We start from the raw sequence: 22303 nt of genomic DNA on the forward strand, positions 1-22303 counted from the left end.
TCAAACTTGTTTGCAAACTAAATAGATCCTTCTAACTTAACTTTTAAAATACTTCAAGACCTGTAATATAACTTAAATATATGCTAACTTAACAAGGTATAACTTGGTTTTTCAAAGAATATCTTAAAAACTGTTTTTACGACGTCGGAGTGTAACCGGGGACTGTTTTGGGTTGGATAATTAAAAACTATCTTAAACTTTGAATTGGAGGTTTATGTTCTGGAAAAATGATTTTTACTATAAATATGTTAACACATAAAAATTTCATGATTTAATTCAAAGTATAAGTATTTTTAGAAAAATGGTCATTAAGTATTATTTTTTTGTAACAAAAATGTTTAACTTCATAAGTTTCACTAAAGTTTCACCTATGCCGTGTGATTTTGAATACAAACCAAGGTATTTTCAGTTCATAGTCTTAAAGAGGGACTCGATCCAAGGAGATGGCAAGTTGAATCAACAAAAACGGAGTTGTAACGAAGAAACTATGACCGAAACAAAATCGGATATCCAAGACTAGTTTAGCCACGAAAATAATTGGGAAAAATTAAATAAATCACATCTTTCTAAGATAACATGATATTTTATATATATGTACTCATAATTCAATTTTATATGGTTCAGGATCACCCGTAAACAATACGAGAAGATTAATCATAAGATCCCATGATTGTACGCAACACGTCATTTGACAACACCGGTACTTTATGTACGCAACACGTCATTTGACAACACCGGTACCGTGGGTCAAGATTAATCTCGACCAATACATATACGATGGGGGTTTTATTCATTTCATTGGGGGTTTATTAAACACCTAAAAATGAACCATTAAAATTGAATTACTAACATCGGACTGCTAACTACGGACTAAGGAATTATTAAAAGTATTAAAAGTATAACAAGTATATATATGTGACGATTGTTTAAAAATGAAAATATATTGATATATTATATATGGATAGGTTCGTGATATCAACCGGAAGACCAAGTCAAAATATTTATATCTTCAAGACAACAGTGAGTATATAGTCCCATTTTTAAACTCTAAATATTTTGGGATGAGAATACATGCGCTGTTTTTATAAATGATTTACGTTATGGACACAAGTAACTGAAAAATATATTCTACGTTGAGTTGTACCACTGGCATACTTCCCTGTAGCTTGGTAACTAATATTTACAGCGGTATTGTAAACGCGAATCCTGTTGATAGATCTATCGGGCCTGACAACCCCAACCGGACTGGACGACCAGTATTCAACGGTTGCACAGTACTTCGTTTCGTGACTACACTTGGTACAGTGTAGTAAGATTTCATATTAAAGGGAATATGCGACGTGATTAAATGTTAAGTATGGTTACCAAGTGCTCAACCACTTAGAATATTTTTATGAAAATGTTTATATATGAAATCTTGTGGTCTATATTTATATCGCTGCAGGCATTAAACCTATATCTCACCAACTTTATGTTGACATTTTAAAGCATGTTATTCTCAGGTATGAATTAAGTCTTCCGCTGTGCATTAGCTCGTACTAAGGATACTACTTGAGGCCATTAAGGACTTATATCATAAGGCGTTGCATTCGAGTTATTGAAGTTCATAGAAACTATTATTAAGTAAATGGCGGTTTAGGTCATTTGAATATTATGAAATGTCAGGCGAATATGTCAAATCTGGATGTAACTATAGATTGCCTTTTAAGAATAAATGCAACGTTTGTAAGATGTATCATATAGAGGGCAAGTACCTCGCAATGTTATCAACTATTGTAATTCGTTTGTAATCAATATGGACAACGTCCGGATGATTAGTTTCGGATCCTTTCATGGGTATTTCTTCTTCATCTGATCTTCTCGTTCCCAGGTGAACTTAGGTCCTCTACGAGCATTCCATCGAACTTTAACAATTGGTATCGTGTTTTGCTTAAGTCTTTTAACCTCACGATCCATTATTTCGACGGGTTCTTCGACGAATTGAAGTTTTTCGTTGATTTGGATTTCGTCTAATGGAATAGTGAGATCTTATTTAGCAAAACATTTCTTCAAATTTGAGACGTGGAAAGTGTTATGTACAGCCGCGAGTTGTTGTGGTAATTCAAGTCGGTAAGCTACTTGTCCGACACGATCAATAATCTTGAATGGTCCTATATACCTTGGATTTAATTTCCTTCGTTTACCAAATCGAACAACGCCTTTCCAAGGTGCAACCTTAAGCATGACCATCTCTCCAATTTCAAATTCTATATCTTTTCTTTTAATATCGGCGTAGCTCTTTTGTCGACTTTGGGCAGTTTTCAACCGTTGTTGAATTTGGATGATCTTCTCGGTAGTTTCTTGTATTATCTCCGGAACCGTAATCTGTCTATCCCCCACTTCACTCCAACAAATCGGAGACCTGCACTTTCTACCATAAAGTGCTTTAAACGGCGCCATCTCAATGCATGAATGGTAGCTGTTGTTGTAGGAAAATTCTGCTAACGGTAGATGTCGATTCCAACTGTTTCCGAAATCAATAACACATGCTCGTAGCATGTTTTCAAGCGTTTGTATTGTCCTTTCGCTCTACCCATCATTTTGTGGATGATAGGCAGTACTCATGTCTAGACGAGTTCCTAATGCTTGCTGTAATGTCTGCCAGAATCTTGAAATAAATCTGCCATCCCTATCAGAGATAATAGAGATTGGTATTCCATGTCTGGAGACGACTTCCTTCAAATACAGTCGTGCTAACTTCTCCATCTTGTCATCTTCTCTTATTGGCAGGAAGTGTGCTGATTTGGTGAGACGATCAACTATTACCCAAATAGTATCAAAACCACTTGCAGTCCTTGGCAATTTAATGATGAAATCTATGGTAATGTTTTTCCATTTCCATTCTGGGATTTCGGGTTGTTGAAGTAGACCTGATGGTTTCTGATGCTCCGCTTTGACCTTAGAACACGTCAAACATTCTCCTACGTATTTAGCAACATCGGCTTTCATACCTGGCCACCAAAAATGTTTCTTGAGATCCTTGTACATCTTCCCCGTTCCAGGATGTATTGAGTATCTGGTTTTATGAGCTTCTCTAAGTACCATTTCTCTCATATCTCCAAATTTTGGTACCCAAATTCTTTCAGCCTTATACCGGGTTCCGTCTTCCCAAATATTAAGATGCTTCTCCGATCCTTTGAGTATTTCATCCTTTAAGTTTCCCTCTTTTAAAACTCCTTGTTGCGCCTCCTTTATTTGAGTAGTAAGGTTAGTGTGAATCATTATATTCATAGATTTTACACGAATGGGTTCTCTGTCCTTTCTGCTCAAGGCGTCGGCTACCACATTTGCCTTCCCTGGGTGGTAATAAATCTCAAAGTCGTAATCATTCAACAATTCAATCCATCTGCGCTGCCTCATGTTCAGTTGTTTCTGATTAAATATGTGTTGAAGACTTTTGTGGTCGGTATATATAATATTTTTGACCCCATATAAGTAGTGCCTCCAAGTCTTTAATGCAAAAACAACCGCGCCTAATTCCAAATCATGCGTCGTATAATTCTGCTCGTGAATCTTCAATTGTCTAGACGCAAAAGCAATTACTTTCGTTTGTTGCATTAATACACAACCGAGATCTTGCTTTGAGGCGTCACAATATATCACAAAATCATCATTCCCTTCAGGTAATGACAATATAGGTGCTGTAGTTAACTTTTTCTTCAACAATTGAAACGCTTTTTCTTGTTCATCCTTCCATTCAAATTTCCTCCCTTTATGTGTTAATGCAGTCAAGGGTTTTGCAATTTTAGAAAAATCTTGGATGAATCTCCTGTAATAACCAACTAGCCCTAAAAATTGGCATATGTGTTTCGGAGTTTTCGGGGTTTCCCACTTTTCAACGGTTTCAATCTTTGCTGGATCCACCTGAATACCTTCTTTGTTCACTATATGACCGAGGAATTGAACTTCTTCCAACCAAAATGCACACTTTGAAAACTTAGCGTACAGTTTTTCTTTTCTCAGCAACTCTAGCACTTTTCTCAAATATTCTTCGTGCTCTTGATCATTCTTCGAGTAAATAAGTATGTCATCGATGAAAACAATGACAAAATTGTCAAGATATGGCCCACACACTCGGTTCATGAGGTCCATGAACACAGCTGGTGCGTTAGTCAATCCAAACGGCATAACCATAAACTCGTAATGACCGTAACACGTCCTAAAAGCAGTCTTTGGAATATCACCCTCCTTCACCCGCATTTGATGATATCCAGAACGTAAATCGATCTTCGAATAAACAGACGAGCCTTGTAGTTGATCAAATAAGTCGTCGATTCTCGGTAGTGGGTAGCGGTTCTTGATGGTAAGTTTGTTCAACTCTCGGTAGTCGATACACAACCTGAATGTACCATCTTTCTTCTTGACAAACAAAACAGGAGCTCCCCATGGTGATGTGCTTGGTCGAATGAAACCACGCTCTAAAAGTTCCTGTAACTGACTTTGTAATTCTTTCATCTCGCTGGGTGCGAGTCTGTATGGAGCACGAGCTATTGGTGCAGTTCCTGGTACAAGGTCTATTTGAAATTCAACGGATCGATGTGGGGGTAATCCCGGTAATTCTTTCAAAAATACATCGGGAAATTCTTTTGCGACGGGAACATCACTGATGTTCTTTTCTTCAGGTTTAACTTCCTCGATGTGTGCTAGAATGACGTAACAACCTTTTCTTATTAGTTTTTGCGCCTTCAAACTACTAATAAATTTAATTTCACGTTGTTCTTTTCTCCGTACACCATTAAAGGTTTTCCTTTTTCACGCATAATGCGAATCACATTTTTGTAACAAACGACCTCTGCTCTTACCTTCTTCAACCAGTCCATGCCAATTATTACATCAAAACTCCCTAACTCGACTGGTATTAAATCAATCTTAAACGTTTCATCACCCAGTTTAATTTCTCTATCCCGATATATATTATCTGCTGAAATTAATTTACCATTTGCTAATTCGAGTAAAAATTTATTATCCAAAGGCGTCAATGGGTAACTTAATTTAGCACAAAATTCTCTACTCATATAGCTTCTATCTGCACCCAAATCAAATAAAACATAAGCAGATTTATCATCAATAAGAAACGTACCCGTAACAAGCTCCGGGTCTTCATGTGCTTCTGCCGCATTACTATTGAAAACTCTTCCACGGCCCTGCCATTAGTATTCCCCTGATTCTGGCAATTTCTAATAATGTGGCCCGGTTTTCCACATTTATAACAAACAGCGTTGGTATTACTTGCTCCGACACTATTCGTTTCGGCATTACTTGTTCTGACATTATTTGTTCCTTTAGTTCTGTTATACTTTGGTCCGTAGACCTCACACTTTGTCACGCTATGACCATTTCTTTTACACCTGTTGCAAAATGTCGTGCAAAACCCCTGATGATTTTCTTCACACCTATGACATGGTTGTTTTTGGTTTTTGTTGCCATTGTTGTTATTGAGGTTGTTGTTGGGGTTGTTATTGTTGTTGAAACGGTTGTTGTAGTTGTTGTTGTTGTTGCGATGTTTGTTGTAGTTATTGTTAGGATTGCGGTTATTGTTGCGATTGTTGTTGCGGTTATTGGGATAGTTGTTGCGATTGTGGTTGTAATTGTTGTTGTTGTTGTACTGGTGACTCTTGTCACCGTTTTCCTCCCACTTCCTCTTGAGTTGTTTCGTGTTGGCTTCTTCGGCCACCTGCTCTTTAATTCTTCCCTCAATCTGATTTATGAGTTTATGAGCCATTCGACTTGCCTTCTATATAGAAGAGGGCTCGTGTGAACTCACATCTTCTTGAATCCTTACTGGTAACCCTTTTACAAATGCGTAGATCTTCTCTTCTTTATCTTCGAATGCTCCCGGACAAAATAGGCACAAATCAGTGAATCGTCATTCATATGTGGTAACGTTGAACCCTTGTGTTCGTAACTCTCTAAGTTCTGCCTTGAGTTTATTGACTTCGTTTCTAGAACGGTACTGCTCGTTCATCAATTGCTTGAATGCCGACCACGGTAGTACGTAAACAACATTTTGTCCTACCTGTTCAAGATAGGTGTTCCACCACGTTAACGCAGTACCTGTGAAGCTATGCGTAGCGTACTTAACTTTGTCCTCTTCAGTACACATACTTATGGCAAACACCGATTCGACTTTCTCGGTCCACCATTTCAATCCAATTGGTCCTTCGGTTCCATCAAATTTCAAAGGTTTGCAGGTAGTGAATTCTTTGTAGGAGCATCCTACACGATTTCTTGCGCCGTTAGCTGCATTGCTAGATTCAGAGTTATTGTTGGTATGTAGCGCAGCCTGTACTGCGGCTATGTTTGCAGGAAGAAAGGTACGAAATTCCTCTTCGCTCATATTCATGGTGTGTCGAGTAGTCGATGCCATTTCCTTCAAAATAGCCAACTGAATCGAATTAATCATACAGAATATTAAGAGTAGTCAATAGTATTTCGTAGCATAATATGAACTCATTTATAAAAGATTTTTCTTCATATTAACATTTTATAAGTTTAAATTCGGGTACTACCTACCCGTTAAGTTCATACTTAGTAGCTAATATACAATCCAACTACTACAATTCCATATGAAAAACTGATTATAATAATATATCACATACAAATATTCTTCAAACTTACAACTTCGCTATATAACATATAACATGAAATATAGTACACTTTGATACAGGACAGTTTTTGAAGATAAACCTAGTCAATACGCAAGTTGTTCAGCAAAGAAAATAAAGACACGTAGTTCATAAGTCCAGAAACAAGTCACGCATTCAACGACTTCCCATCCTTGGTCTTGTGGAAAATAACCGTTATGACCATTGGCTAGGCAGCATGTTGTAATGTCGTCAAAAGGACGAGGGTTTCGTAATGTCCAACAGCCCCGTAATAATCTAAAAACCTTGTTTCTCACCCCAACTATTGAATTCGTCACTTATGGGAAGGTTTTATTTAAAAGTTGCAATCCGATGTTCTTTTTCTCACTTTGGTAAGAAACGAACATCACTAACCCGTAAGCATAACATGCTTCTTTATGTTGCATGTTAGAAGCTCTTTCTAATTCACGAAATCCTATGTTGGGATATGCTGAGTCAAAATAGGTTCTTAACCCGTAGCGTAAAATTGCATTTGGGTTCCCCGCATTTAACGCTTTAAAGAAAACACGGCGTAACTTACGGTCTCTCCATTGTGATATACCCCACCTATCAAAGGAAAGCCTTTTATAAACTAAGGCATTTCTGGAAAGTCTTTCAAATGTTTGACAAGTTAATTTTGCCATAATTAATTGTGCTGATGAATTCTGACCGACTCTAGACAAGATTTCCTCAATCATATCCTCTGGTAGATCTTCTAAAATATTCGGTTGTCTACCCTTAACGTCCATTTTGTTTTTATACTGTAAAATAGACAAGGATTAGATTCATAAAGGATAATTAACAAACAATACAAGCAATTTTTACATAGAACATAAAAGTACAAGCACACTACAATACATATAATATACAACATGATTACAACCCTCTAATCTGAATCACTGGTTTCTTCTTCTTCGGACTTGGTTCGTTTTCCTAATTTTCTAGGAATATATGGTGTTCCTCTAATACGAGCCGTCATTTTCCACAATGGTTTAGAAAGACCTGGTGGTTTAGAGGTTCCCGGGTCATTGTTACATTTTAGAAAATACGGATGTTGCCGATACATATAAAGTTCATCGGGGTTGGAATCGGGTTTCTCTATTTTTATACCTTTTCCCTTATTATTTTCTTTTGCTTTATTAAATTGGGTCGAGGTAATTTCTATAATATCATCGGAATCCTCATCGGGATCCGATTCATCAGAAAATTGGCAATCTTCCCAATATTTTGCTTCCTAGGCGGAAACACCATTGGCCATTATTAACTTTGGTCCGTTGGTTGAGGATTTTCTTTTATTTAATCGATTTACTATAGGTATCAATATTTCTTCCTCCGGAACCTCTTCTTCTTCCGGTTCCTCCTCTTCTGGTTCCTCTTCTTCCGGTTCCTCTTCTTCCGGTTCCTCTTCGGGAATTTGTGAATCTTCCCAAAGTATATTCGACTCTTCATTATTATTAGGTGAGTTGATGGAATTTGTACTAGTGGTAGACATCTATCACAAAATATCAAACACATTAAGAGGATAATATATCACATAATATTTACATGTTAATAACATATAGTTTCCAACAAAAGTGTTAAGCAATCGTTTTTAAAGAAAACACGGTCGAAGTCCAGACTCACTAATGTATCCTAACAAACTCGATAAGACACACTAATGCAAATATCTGGTTCTCTAAGACCAACGCTCAGATACCAACTGAAATGTCCCGTTCATATTGATTATAAACGTTCCATATTAATTGATTTCGTCGCGAGGTTTTGACCCCTATATGAGACGTTTTTCAAAGACTGCATTCATTTTTAAAACAACCATAACCTTTATTTTATCTATAAAGGTTTAAAAAGCATTACGGATATTATCAAATAATGATAATCTAAAATATATCGTTTACACACGACCATTACATAATGGTTTACAATAAGAATATATTACATCAAAAATAAGTTTCTTGAATGCAGTTTTTACATAATATCATACAACCATGGACTCCAAATCTTGTCCTTATTTTAGTATGCAACAGCGGAAGCTCTTAATAATCACCTGAGAATAAACATGCTTAAAATGTCAACAAAAATGCAGTTGAGTTATAGGTTTAACCTATATATTATCAAATCATAATAATAGACCACAAGATTTCATATTTCAATATACATCCCATACATAGAGATAAAAATCATTCATATGGTGAACACCTGGTAACCGACATTAACAAGATGCATATAAGAATAACCCCTATCATTCCGGGGAATCCTTCGGACATGATAAAAATGAATTCGAAGTACTAAAGTATCTGGTACTTTGGATGGGGTTCGTTAGGCCCAATAGATCTATCTTTAGGATTCGCGTCAATTAGTAGATCGGTTTACTAATTCTTAGGTTACCAAGCAAAAGGGGAATATTCGGCTTCGATCATTCACCCATATAATGTAGTTTCATTTACTTGTGTCTATTTCGTAAAACATTTATAAAACTGCATGTATTCTCATCCCAAAATATTAAATTTTAAAAGTGGGACTATAACTCACTTTCACAGATTTTTACTTCGTCGGGAAGTAAGACTTGGCCACTGGTCGATTCACGAACCTATAACAAATATGTACATATATATCAAAGTATGTTCAAAATATATTTACAACACTTTTAATACATTTTGATGTTTTAAGTTTATTAAGTCAGCTGTCCTCGTTATAATATATATACATGGGTCGATATGATATGTCAAAACATTTGCATACGTGTCTATGGTATCCCAAGATTACATAATATATTAGAATACATGTATAATACAATATAAGTTAGCTAGGATATGATTTGTATAGAATTGTTACAATATTTCCCGTAGCTACAACAATCAAAAAAATATCCAATCTTGTTTTACCCATAACTTCTTCGTTTTAAATCCGTTTTTAGTGAAACAAATTGCTATGGTTTCATATTAAACTCTACTTTATGAATCTAAACAGAAAAAGTATAGGTTTATAGTCAGAAATATAAGTTACAAGTCGTTTTTGTAAGAGGTAGTCATTTCAGTCGAAAGAACGATGTCTTGATGACCATTTTGAAAAACATACTTCCACTTTGAGTTTAACCATGATTTTTGGATATAGTTTCATGTTCATAATAAAAATCATTTTCCCAGAAGAACAACTTTTAAATCAAAGTTTATCATAGTTTTTAATTATCAAACCCAAAACAGCCCGCGGTGTTACTACGACGGTGTATGTCCGGTTTTACGGTATTTTTCGTGTTTCCAGGTTTTAAATCATTAAGTTAGCATATCATATAGATATAGAACATGTGTTTAGTTGATTTTAAAAGTCAAGTTAGAAGGATTAACTTTTATTTGCGAACAAGTTTAGAATTAACTAAACTATGTTCTAGTGATTTCAAGTTTAAACCTTTGAATAAGGTAGTTATATATATATGAATCGAATGATGTTATGAACATCATTACTACCTCAGGTTTTGTGGATAAACCTACTGGAAATGAGAAAAATAGATCTAGCTTTAAAGGATCCTTGGATGGCTTGAAAGTTCTTGAAGCAGAATCATGACACGAAAACAAGTTCAAGTAAGATTTCCACTCGAAATAAGATTGTTATAGTTATAGAAATTGAATCAAAGTTTGAATACGAGTATTACCTTGTATTAGAAAGATATCTTACTGTAAATAATAAAGATTTCTTGAGGTTGGATGATCACTTTACAAGATTGGAAGTAAGCTAGCAAACTTGGAAGTATTCTTGATTTTATGAAACTAGAACTTATAGAATTTATGAAGAACACTTAGAACTTGAAGATAGAACTTGAGAGAGATCAATTAGATAAAGAAAATTGAAGAATGAAAGTGCTTGTAGGTGTTTTTGGTCGTTGGTATATGGATTATATATAAAGGATGCGTAATTTTGTTTACATGTAAATAAGTCATGAATGATTACTAATATTTTTGTAATTTTATGAGATATTTCATGCTAGTTTCCAAATGATGGTTCCCACATGTGTTAGGTGACTCACATGGGCTGCTAAGAGCTGATCATTGGAGTGTATATACCAATAGTACATACATCTAAAAGCTGTGTATTGTACGAGTACGAATACGGGTGCATACGAGTAGAATTGTTGATGAAACTGAACGAGGATGTAATTGTAAGCATTTTTGTTAAGTAGAAGTATTTTGATAAGTGTCTTGAAGTCTTTCAAATGTGTATGAATACATATTAAAACACTACATGTATATACATTTTAACTGAGTCGTTAAGTCATCGTTAGTCGTTACATGTAAATGTTGATTTGAAACCTTTAAGTTAACGATCATGTTAAATGTTGTTAACCCATTGTTTATTATATCTCATGAGATGCTAAATTATTACTCCCTCCGTTCCAAATTAACTGTCCCATTTGACTTTTTCAAGTCTTTTGTTTAAAACTTTGACCGAAATTATTTCGATTTGTGTTATACAATAATTGATGAAATTTATATGGATGGATTTGGTTTTAAATTATGTTTCTATTGGTATAACTTTCATCAAGTATTATATAACACAAATTGAAATAATTATAGTCAAATTTGTAGACAAAAGACTCAAAAAAGTCAAATGAGACAGTTATTTTGGGACGGAGGGAGTACATTATCATGATATTATGATATATTAATATATCTTAGTATGATATATATATATATATATATATATATATATATATATATATATATATATATATATATATATACAGTTAAATGTTGTTACAACGATAATCGTTACATATATGTCTCATTTCGAAATCATTAAGTTAGTAATCTTGTTTTTACATATGTAGTTCATTGTTAATACACTTAATGACATGTTTACTTATCATTTATCATGATTAAACATAGTGTATCAATATCTTAATATGATTCATATGTATTTAGTAAGACGTTGTTATAACGATAATCGTTATATATACCGTTTCGAGTTTCTTAATTCAATAAACTCAATTTTATGTATATAACTCATTGTTAAAATACCTAATGAGATACTTACTTATCATAATATCATGTTAACTATATATATAATCATATATATGTCATCATATAGTTTTTACAAGTTTTAACGTTCGTGAATCACCGGTCAACTTGGGTGGTCAATTGTCTATATGAAACCTATTTCAATTAATCAAGTCTTAACAAGTTTGATTGCTTAACATGTTGGAAACACTTAATCATGTAAATAACAATTTCATTTAATATATATAAACATGGAAAAGTTCGGGTCACTACTGTAACGTATTTTATTGCGTTTATTTTGCAAAATTATTTCGTGGCTAACGATGATGTCGTTGAAGCGCAACCCGAGTCGAACGAAAAGGTATAACCCGTCAAAAATTTAAATGTTATCTTAAGTTAACAATATATGTATATTTCCGCGTTTCGCTATTTTTAAAATTTAACGCAATTAACTCGTTAGCTTATATTAACACTTCGTATGATTTAAGAATAAAATATTTACTGAGTAATATCAAAAAAATTACTAAATAATTTTAAAAAAATAATAATAAGACCCATATGTATATGTTGTTAATAGATGAAAATAGTTACGAAGCCCGTGAGGAAAAAATCATCGTGTATGGAAGGTGGACTCAAATATTTAGCGTTTTTTAAAAAAGCGTCCGTTTTGTGTATAGTTAGTGACATTGTGTTCGTAAAGTTATTTCGAGTTTAACGATGGTGCCGGAAAAATTTAACTCGTTGCGGGTGAGAAGATATGACCCGTTGAATATTTGAGTGGAGTTTATTTAAGATTTTTTACGAAAGTGTTGACTTGGCACTTTACCCCCCTGTTTGGGCGGTCGATTTTAATTTTTGAACAAAGTGTAGGAGCTTTTTTTGAGAAAAAAAAAGAAAAAAGGTGAAAGGGCGAAAATACCTTCGGTACTATTCATAACTTTTGTCTAATAGATAATATGGTAATTATAAAATTAATAATAATAATAATAATAAAGTATTATGTTTTCTTTTAATATATAGGAGCCAATAAAAGTATGTTTGACAAAACAAACTGTTAATTAGTAGTTTGTAACTAATACTTAGTAGCTTTTAGCTGTTAGCTTTGTCACTGATAGCTTATAGTTAGTAGCTGTTAGCTTTTTATATGTATTTATATGTTTAACAGTGTAACTGAAATTGTTAAAATAAAATATAAAATAACAAAATGTTAGGAGATTTTTCCCAAACCTTACTCATATTAGTTTTTTTTTTTTTTTTTTTTTTTTTAGCTTTTTATCTTTTATTATTATTTTTTCTCTATCTAAAAGTTTAACTTAACTTAACCATACAAAACTTGTTATTAGTTAGGAGCTTTTTTAAAAAGTCAGAAACTAAAATCTCCCAAAAGCTTCTAACCTAACATGTCCTAAATGAAAATTGAGTCGTTTTATTTTGTACTCCATTTGTCTCATAATAAATATCATGTTTGACATTTTTCAAGATATTACTTTTAAAATCTTGACTTCAAACATTTTTATTTATGTTATATAATATTTGATAAAGTTTATATGAATAGATTAGGTTTTAGAATGTGTTTTTATGGATATAAGTTTCATCATATATTATACAACACATAAAAGAATATTCGAAGTTGAAATTATAGAAGTAAGACCATCAAAAATCAAACATGACAGTTATTATGGGACGGATAAAGTATATAATAAGAGAATTACTCCGTATGGTTGGGATTGTTACAAATTAATGGTTATTTAAATCAATGACTGATTTAAAGAGACATTAATTATGACATCATCATCCAAATCAATCATAGCGAATTACAATTATTATGATTTCTTTAAAAAAAAATCAATATTTAATCCTTTGACGAATGAATAACATAATTATAAAATTTTCTTTTATATATCAAAAGATTATTTCATATTTATATACTCATACTTAAAAGAAAAAAAAAAATGTCACATTAGCTAGATCGCTTTCACAAGCTTGAGGCTCACAAAACTAAGGTATCATCCAAGTAAATTACAAGTTTATAAATTGTATTTTACTGTAACATATATAATCTGAAACATATACCATTGAAAATTTATTTATGCTCCCTCTGTCTTAAATCTTTCGTCTCCAGACAAAAAACATAGTTTAAGAAAAATTTATCGTCACATACACTCTTTATCAACTTTTCTAGTATTACCCCTTACTTTTTGAGAGGTGATCAGTATAACACTAATTTTTGCTACACACACGCAAATCATCAGTTAAGTGTTTTAATGCACGTTCGGTGATGTATGACTAAAATCTAGTGGTGTACGTCAGCCTTACTTTATATTTATCTTTTTTGTCTTAAATGCATAAAAATAGGTATATAAATAAACTTTATCAAATTATATTTATCCTTTGATAAAATAAATAAATAATTAATTTAAAACATCCTAAAAATAAATAGTGGGGTAATTATTTTTAACTTAAATTAAATTTAGATCATGTATGTAGTTGTGTATATACCTAGGAGAAGACTTGCTCGCTCGTCGTGTTGGCCCAAGTTCATGTGCCATCACATGGGATGGAACCCAATGTGGACTGGTACGGACTAATGAAAAATGTGGGGCCCACACAAGATGATGGTGGAAGATCTATCATTGAAGTTGGGGGAACACGTGGTTCTCTTTTAACACGCACCACCAGAGATACCTAATCATCATCATAAAACATCATGTCGGACCACTCCACATGTCCTTCTCACTCTTCTCTCGCGCGTTCAATTCACTTTCCAATTTAATTAGTAGGAGAACGTTAAACATAAGACATTAAAAGTACGTTTAACCTATTATACCTTATGGGTGTGTTTGGATGAAACTAGCTGAAGCTGGAGCTTATAGCTGAAGCTGGAGCTTATGGGCTAGAGCTGGAGCTGGAACTTATGATAGCTGGAGCTTATTATTTTTTATAAGTGTTTGGTAAACTAGCTGGAGCTTATTTTTCAGTTCATAAGCTCTACTTTTTTTCATAAGCTACTAGAAGTAGCTTATTTTTTCAGAGCTTATGATTTTCATAAGCTCTACTTTTTATATCTACCAAACAAAGCTTATTACTTGGAGCTTATTAAAATCATAAGCTCAAGCTCCCATAAGCTCTCATAAGCTCCTATAAGCTCTTGCGTCAAACACACCTATCTAGATAATCCAAATGAATAATATTATCTGCACTATTTCAATTTCACACTAAGGCCCCTAAACTTTATCCAACGTACGAATCGACCCCCTCCCCAATACTACTATTTGGACTATCTCAATCTCACACTAAGGACCCCAAACTTTATCCGACGTACGAATCGGCCCCTCCCCAATTTTCCTAAAAAAACCCCACACCCTCGAGAAAATACAAAACACCCCCCAACCTTACCCCCTTACCCCGACCCGACCCGACTCGCCTCCCCGTTATTATAACTATAATAATATTATATAATATATTTCGTCCTTTTACCTTTTTTTGTATTTTTTTTGTTTTTACCTTTTTTTTCTTTTTCCAAAAAACCCCAACTTTGTTCAAAAATTAAAACCGCCCCTCCCAAACAGGGGAGTAAAGTGTCAAATAACCATTTTCATAAAAAATCTTAACTAAACTCCACTCAAATATTCAACGGGTCATATCTTCTCGCTCGCAACGAGTTAAATTTTTTCGACACCATCGTTAAACTCGAAATAATTTTAGGAACACAATGCCACTAACTATACGCAAAATGGAATCTTTTTAAAAAATGATAAATATTTGAGGTACTTTTCATACACGTTGATTTTGCGTTAAATTTTTAAAAGTCGACAATTTCATAGCGAAACGCGGAGATGCACATAGAACATATATTGTTAATTTAAAATAACATTTAAATCTTTCACGGATTATACCTTTTAGTTAGACTCGAGTTGCGCTTCAACGACATCATCGTTAGCCACGAAATAATTTTACAAACTAAACGCACTAAAATACATTGAAAACCGAACCCCCGGCGCGAAGCCAGGGTTCGTAAACTAGTTATATCTATAAACCTATAAAAAGTGACTCCTACTTCCATAAATGTGATGACCCAGAAATTTCGACTAAACTTAAACTTAATCTTTGTATGATTAACATTTCCGACACGATAAGCAAAGTCTGTAAAACTGAATCTCAAAATTTTTGAATTACTTTTATATATTTAAATACCCTTCGGTTGTTTTCGACGATTCGCGAACAATTATATGTAAATAGATACATATATACTATAACATGAAAAGGTAACAATGTATTAATTGTTTGATAACATACATTAAACTTATTGGTTTAAATATCTATTTGAATGTATATGATAAGTTGAAATATTTATTATTAAAATTTATTTATAAATAACTTCCAATGTGTATTTAAAAACTGATTTATGTATATTAAAAAGATATATACATATATATAATAAACGATAGTAACATTCGTTTATTGATTCAATTGATATTTAGATAAGTTAACTAAAGCGTTTAAGATGAACCAGTTAAACACTAATTTGCTACAGTGTTTTCAAATTGCCACATTACTCAAAATGCTACAGTGTTTTCGAAAATCACTATTTGCTACAGTGAAATTTGACTTTGCTACAGTGAATTTCTACAGTAAAATTTGACTTTGCTACAGTGAATTGCTACAGTAAAATTTAACTTTGCTACAGTAAAACACTATTTCGAATGAAAATGTATATATTATATATATATATTAACAAATAGCGAGACGATGATTTATAGAAGTAAATGACCAAAACATTTGAAAGTTTAAGTTATACTATGAGTGGTATAGTTTATGAATAATTTAAGGCAATATTTTGACAAAGGTACGTGACACGAAACGTAAAATGCAAGTGTTCTAAAGGTACGAAAGGACATTCGAAAAATCGGAACCGGGACATAAGTCGAGTGATGACGTACGACTTATCGGAACAAAAATTACAAGTCAACTATGCACATGAATTTAATATAATATATAATTAATTATATAAATTATATAAATTATATTTATATTAATTTAATATTATGTCGACAAACAAGAAAACAAAAATTTGTGAGCTGGAATCTGAGGTCATGCGATCGCATGCCCACAAGCCTATAAATCCATGTGATCGCATGGAGGCAAAAGTCTGGCCTGATGCTATAAAATGGCATTTTGCTCGACACATTAACACACACACATACATATTACTCCGTATTTATTTTATTATTATTATTATTATTATTATTATTATTATTATTATTATTATTATTATTATTATTATTATTATTATTATTATTATTATTATTATTATTATTATTAATCTTATTATTATTATTAATTAGTATTATACATAAAATACTACGACGAGGTTATGAGTTTGTCACTTTCAAAATGGTTTTCAAGCGAGCTAGAGCTAAGAAAATTATGGGTTATTGCCAAGAAAATTATGGGTAATGTTCGGGGGTATTTTTGTGAATCAAACCTCGTGTTTATCATCTCCGATGCGTCTACGTGCTTTCCTACAATATTGTATATCAATATTAAACAGTGAGTTTCATATGATCCCTTTTACTCCCTACATTTTTGGGCTGAGAATACATGCAAATGCTTTATTAACCGATATACAATATTTATATGCGTGAGTTTCATTTCTCCCTTTTTAATTGCTTTTGCAATATATATTTTTGGGCTGAGAATACATGCACTTTATTTTAAACGCAATGGATACAAGTACATACTAAATTCTACACTGAGTTTGAACCGAAAATCCCTTAGCTTTGGTAACTGTTAACTGCCAGTTATAAGAACTGGTGGGCGCGAGTAGTAGTATATGGATCCATAGGGCTTGATATCCCCGTCCGAGCTAGAGCACTAGCCTTTTAACGGACGTATGCTATTTGAGAAGCGTACACGTTGGTTTGCGTGTATTATTAAGATGATTATACAAAGGGTACAAATTATATAAACGTTAAAGTTTAGTTACCAAGGTGCTCAATTTTGTAGAACCGATTGATAAACGTTTCGGATGAAACAACTGAAATCTTGTGATCCACCTTTTATGTAAAACCTATTGATAAACGTTTTGAATAAAACAACTGAACTTTTGTAATCCACATTGATATACGGATTATGTGTAATATTAAAACTATGAACTCACCAACCTTTGTGTTGACACTTGAAGCATGTTTATTCTCAGGATTCTAGAAGTCTTCCGCTGTTTGCTTATACGTGATACAAGATATGTGCTTGGAGTCATACATGCTATATACAAGAAACTTGCATTCACCAAACCATTACCATGTATCTTATTTTGACTGTATTGTCAACAGATGTATTATTGTAAACCATTTAAATGGTGATTGTCTATACGTAGGAATCATCAGATGTTAAAAACCTGGAATTTATATATTCATTTATGAAATACCTTTTCAAGCGAATACAATGTTACAAAATGTATCACATAGGGGTCAAATACCTCGCAATGAAATCAATGAATGACGTGTTCGTCCATATGAATTTGGAGCGATCGTCACAATAAATATGGTGAGTTAACCATCTCCTTATTAATAAAGTTAATTATTTTACCATCCCATTTACCACATACCATGCAGTAAAAAATTATATTATAAAATTGATTGATATTGACATAAGTTCAAATCCATCGATTCATCATTCCATTAATGAACCGTTACATACATAAACTTCTCCTATTTGCAAAGATTAAACTCATCAATTTTAGCTTAAAATATGAGTATTTGACGGACATGAGGTAATTATTGTAAGCAAATATAATGAATAAAAATAAATTGTAAATAAATTAATTGTCAGATGAAGACGTTTCGTATATTTTGTACGAGTACTATATAACATAGTAACAATTGAACTTCAAACATTCAACTATGCATCAAATTCAACATTGTTTTATATTTGCGTCTATTTATCCAGCTTTATTTTTCATTTTGCTACATTTTTGTTATATTGTATGGTGTTGCAAATTGCAATTGATTGATCATTTATGATTACATTATCTTTTATTATAATCTTTTACTTTTATTTTATACTGTACTTGACTATCATTATAAAAGAAATGATAATGGAAGATTGTGATGAAATTTAGCAGAGATCTCTGATTGAAATTATGCTTTGAATACTTTAAAAGCAGATTCAAACATCATGTATGTTTCCAATCATTTTTATATTGTGTTTGTAAGAATTAGATATGTTTCCACTGAAGTATATTCATATATGGAGATTCTTCAGAGCTAAGGGTATTGCCCCTCCCATGATTTTATGTTGTACGTAGTAATAATCTTTTTTATTTTTTTTAGAATAACAATTTTGGCATCGAATCCTTTCATTAATACTCATATACCGATTATGTAATCACATCACTATCATTTTTATTAATTTGTTAGTCAATAAAGTAAGGTATTTCCCGCTTCTATATACATATTATTGGTGTTTCGTCTTGCAATATTTGGTAATAGTCTAATATATTAATATCTTATATGCTTTTTAGTATTTTTTTATTTATTTTTTATCGGAGTGTTATGAACGATTTTTTTTGTGAGTTTTTAACCTAATGTTTTTTTAACTTTGTGAATTTTTTAGTCAAGACATATAAATTATACATTAGTATAACTATAAGCTCTTTTGCTTAAAAGATTTACCCAAAATTCATATTTAATGAGTATAAATACCTTAAAAGTCATAGAATTGAGTTGTAATATAAGTAATTAGATTATTATTTATGTTCCGTGACTACGTTTTTTTAGTTCCATTATCATATTTCATACTTATATTTATTTATAAAGATAAAATAACGATGTACATTTTGTGCTTTTTGTGTGTAAACATGGTAGTTACATGTTATAAATGTGCTATTGTACATTTATGAAATAACAATTTTATTATCAACTAGATGTTCAAACGCCGATTGTTCTCAATAAACCAAGGACAAAGCATATTTTTGATTTTACTATAAACAAAATAGTAAAATTTAAACCCCGTGCATAGTTAGTTGGAGTATCAGACAACATCATGGTTTACACAAGATTTTGTGTGATTATTTACGTTTTTTGATTTTATATGAATTTGCAACGACGTACTCATCAAGGATCTTAGCCAACCCTGATGATAAAATCATTCAAAACATTAACATAAAAATCTTGAAATTTAGGGCTAATCCGTGCAACGCACGGGCTTTATTTACTAGTTACATTTAAATTTATAAACCTTGATTAATTACCCTATATACTAAATGGGCTCCGGAATATTGTTGTTGCATCTACTCCAAAACTACAACAAAAAATAAATTTATAAAACACCCCCCAAACTATGATAAATTTACAAATTTTTCAGGGGTACAAAGTGTACAAATATAATTTTATTAAAAAAAAAAAACTAAATCCACCCACATTTTAAACGGGCTCTATCTTCCCGCTCGGTGCGAGTTAAATTTTTTCGACATTATCGTTCAACTCGAAATAATTTTACGAATATAACGCAACTACTTACGCGCGAAACTGACTGTTTTAACAAACCGCTAAGTATTTTCGGGCTACTTTTATACATATATATACACGTATAATAAACAACCCAAACTAACCACCTCATACCGATGGTTCTGATCCCTTTTCTACGAGATTTTCCGACCGTAAAAAACGCGTTATACATTAGGTATACTAGGTAGTAACTAAATGTTTTCAAAAATACCCGTAGCAACACGTTTTAAATTTTGTAAATAAATAACGCTACGTTAAACATGAATATGCAACCCAAAAGGCCCCGCCGCATCGTGCGGGCCGATATTTTTCGAGTTAATTACAAAATATAAATATTCTTTTTAATTATCATTTTTTCTTGCATATTTTTGATGTTAAAATTATTTATGGCAAATTTGAGTTATAAATATGAAGTTATGTCATATACGATATGCTTAAACTCAGCATTTATGGATACGTTTATCATTTTTCATATTGTTGCTAGACAATTTGCTCTAATCATCCTTGAGTTAACACATTTTATTCGTTTTCATCTCTCCTAATTATAAACTGCACAACCAGTCCTTAAACTGATATTTTTATTCTAAATTCATTATTTGCCCTAACAATTGCCAACTATCCCATTAAATATGAGATAAAAAAAAACACATTTTATGGCTCGCTTGTATATTTTCTTGATTTCCATAACTCACTTTAATCTCACCCAACTCGAATTTCAAGTTGCATTTTGCATGATTTGGAGAATGAAACATAAAACAAAAACCTAACTATAATTTAAATCACAATGTTTCATGAATTTATATGACATGATGTACAACCCGAACATCAGTCAAGCACAACGACACCAAACGACACTAATTTGAATATTTGTTTTTTTGTAGGAAGTAAAAACTCAATTATTTTATTTTGTGTCACTGCGAAATACTCGTAACACATTTGTAATAGCGAAAAAGGCTATCTTATTTCCCGGTATAAATAATAATGATACACGTACCTTCGCGCATGGCACTCATGCGTATTGCGCGTTGTGCGCACGTGATAATGCTAAAAATGAACATATATTTCATAGCATTATCCTTCAAGAAAGACAAGCTTTTAATTGCAATTATTCTATTTACAAGTGATATTCGTTTAAATAATAAAAGGTGAAGACAAAAGACAGATTCGATGATTTGAAGACGCAAACGACCAAAAAGCTAAAAAGTACAAAGTACAATCAAAGTGGTTCAAATTATTGATGAGAAACGTCTAAAAATTACAAGAGTACATGCCGTAAAACACAAAGTACAAGATATTAAATTGTACGAAAAGGCGTTCGAAAATCCGAAACCGAGACATGAATCAACTTTCAGCGCGCAACGCAACGGATCAAAAATTACAAGTCAACTATGCACAAGAATATAATATTATATATAATTAATTAATTAATTATATATATATATATATATATATATATATATATATATATATATATATATATATATTATATATATATTATATATATATTATTTTAATCAAAGCATTCCACGTTGAATTCATTTGGTGAGCTGGGTTCCAGACCTCCGCACTCGCGGAGGTTTAAAGCATAAAAGCTCAGCACTCGCGGAGCTCTACAGTGAAATGTGGGGCTATAAAAGGTCGCGCATTCTGATCGATTTTAATCATCCTTTTTCTATCTATCTCTCACGATATATATATATATATATATATATATATATATATATATATATATATATATATATATATATATATATATATAATTTTAATTTAAGATTAATAATAATAAGGTTATGTTAGCGAATGTTGTAAGCGTGTAAGTCGAAATTCTGTCCGTGTAACGCTACGCTATTAATACTCATTGTAAGTTATGTTCAACCTTTTTAAATTAATGTCTCTTAGCTAAGTTATTATTATGCTTATTTAAATCAAAGTAATCATGATGTTGGGCTAAATATTAAAGACGGGGTAATTGGGCTTTTTACCATAATTGGGGTTTGAACAAAAGAACGACACTTGTGGAAATTGGACTATGGGCTATTAATGGGCTTTATATTTGTTTAATTGAATGATAGTTCGTTAATTTAATATAAAGATTTACAATTAGACGTACCTATAAATAACCATATACACTCGATCGGACACGATA

The sequence above is a fragment of the Rutidosis leptorrhynchoides genome, chromosome 4 (assembly GCF_046630445.1).
Source record: "Rutidosis leptorrhynchoides isolate AG116_Rl617_1_P2 chromosome 4, CSIRO_AGI_Rlap_v1, whole genome shotgun sequence".
NCBI lineage: Eukaryota > Viridiplantae > Streptophyta > Magnoliopsida > Asterales > Asteraceae > Rutidosis > Rutidosis leptorrhynchoides.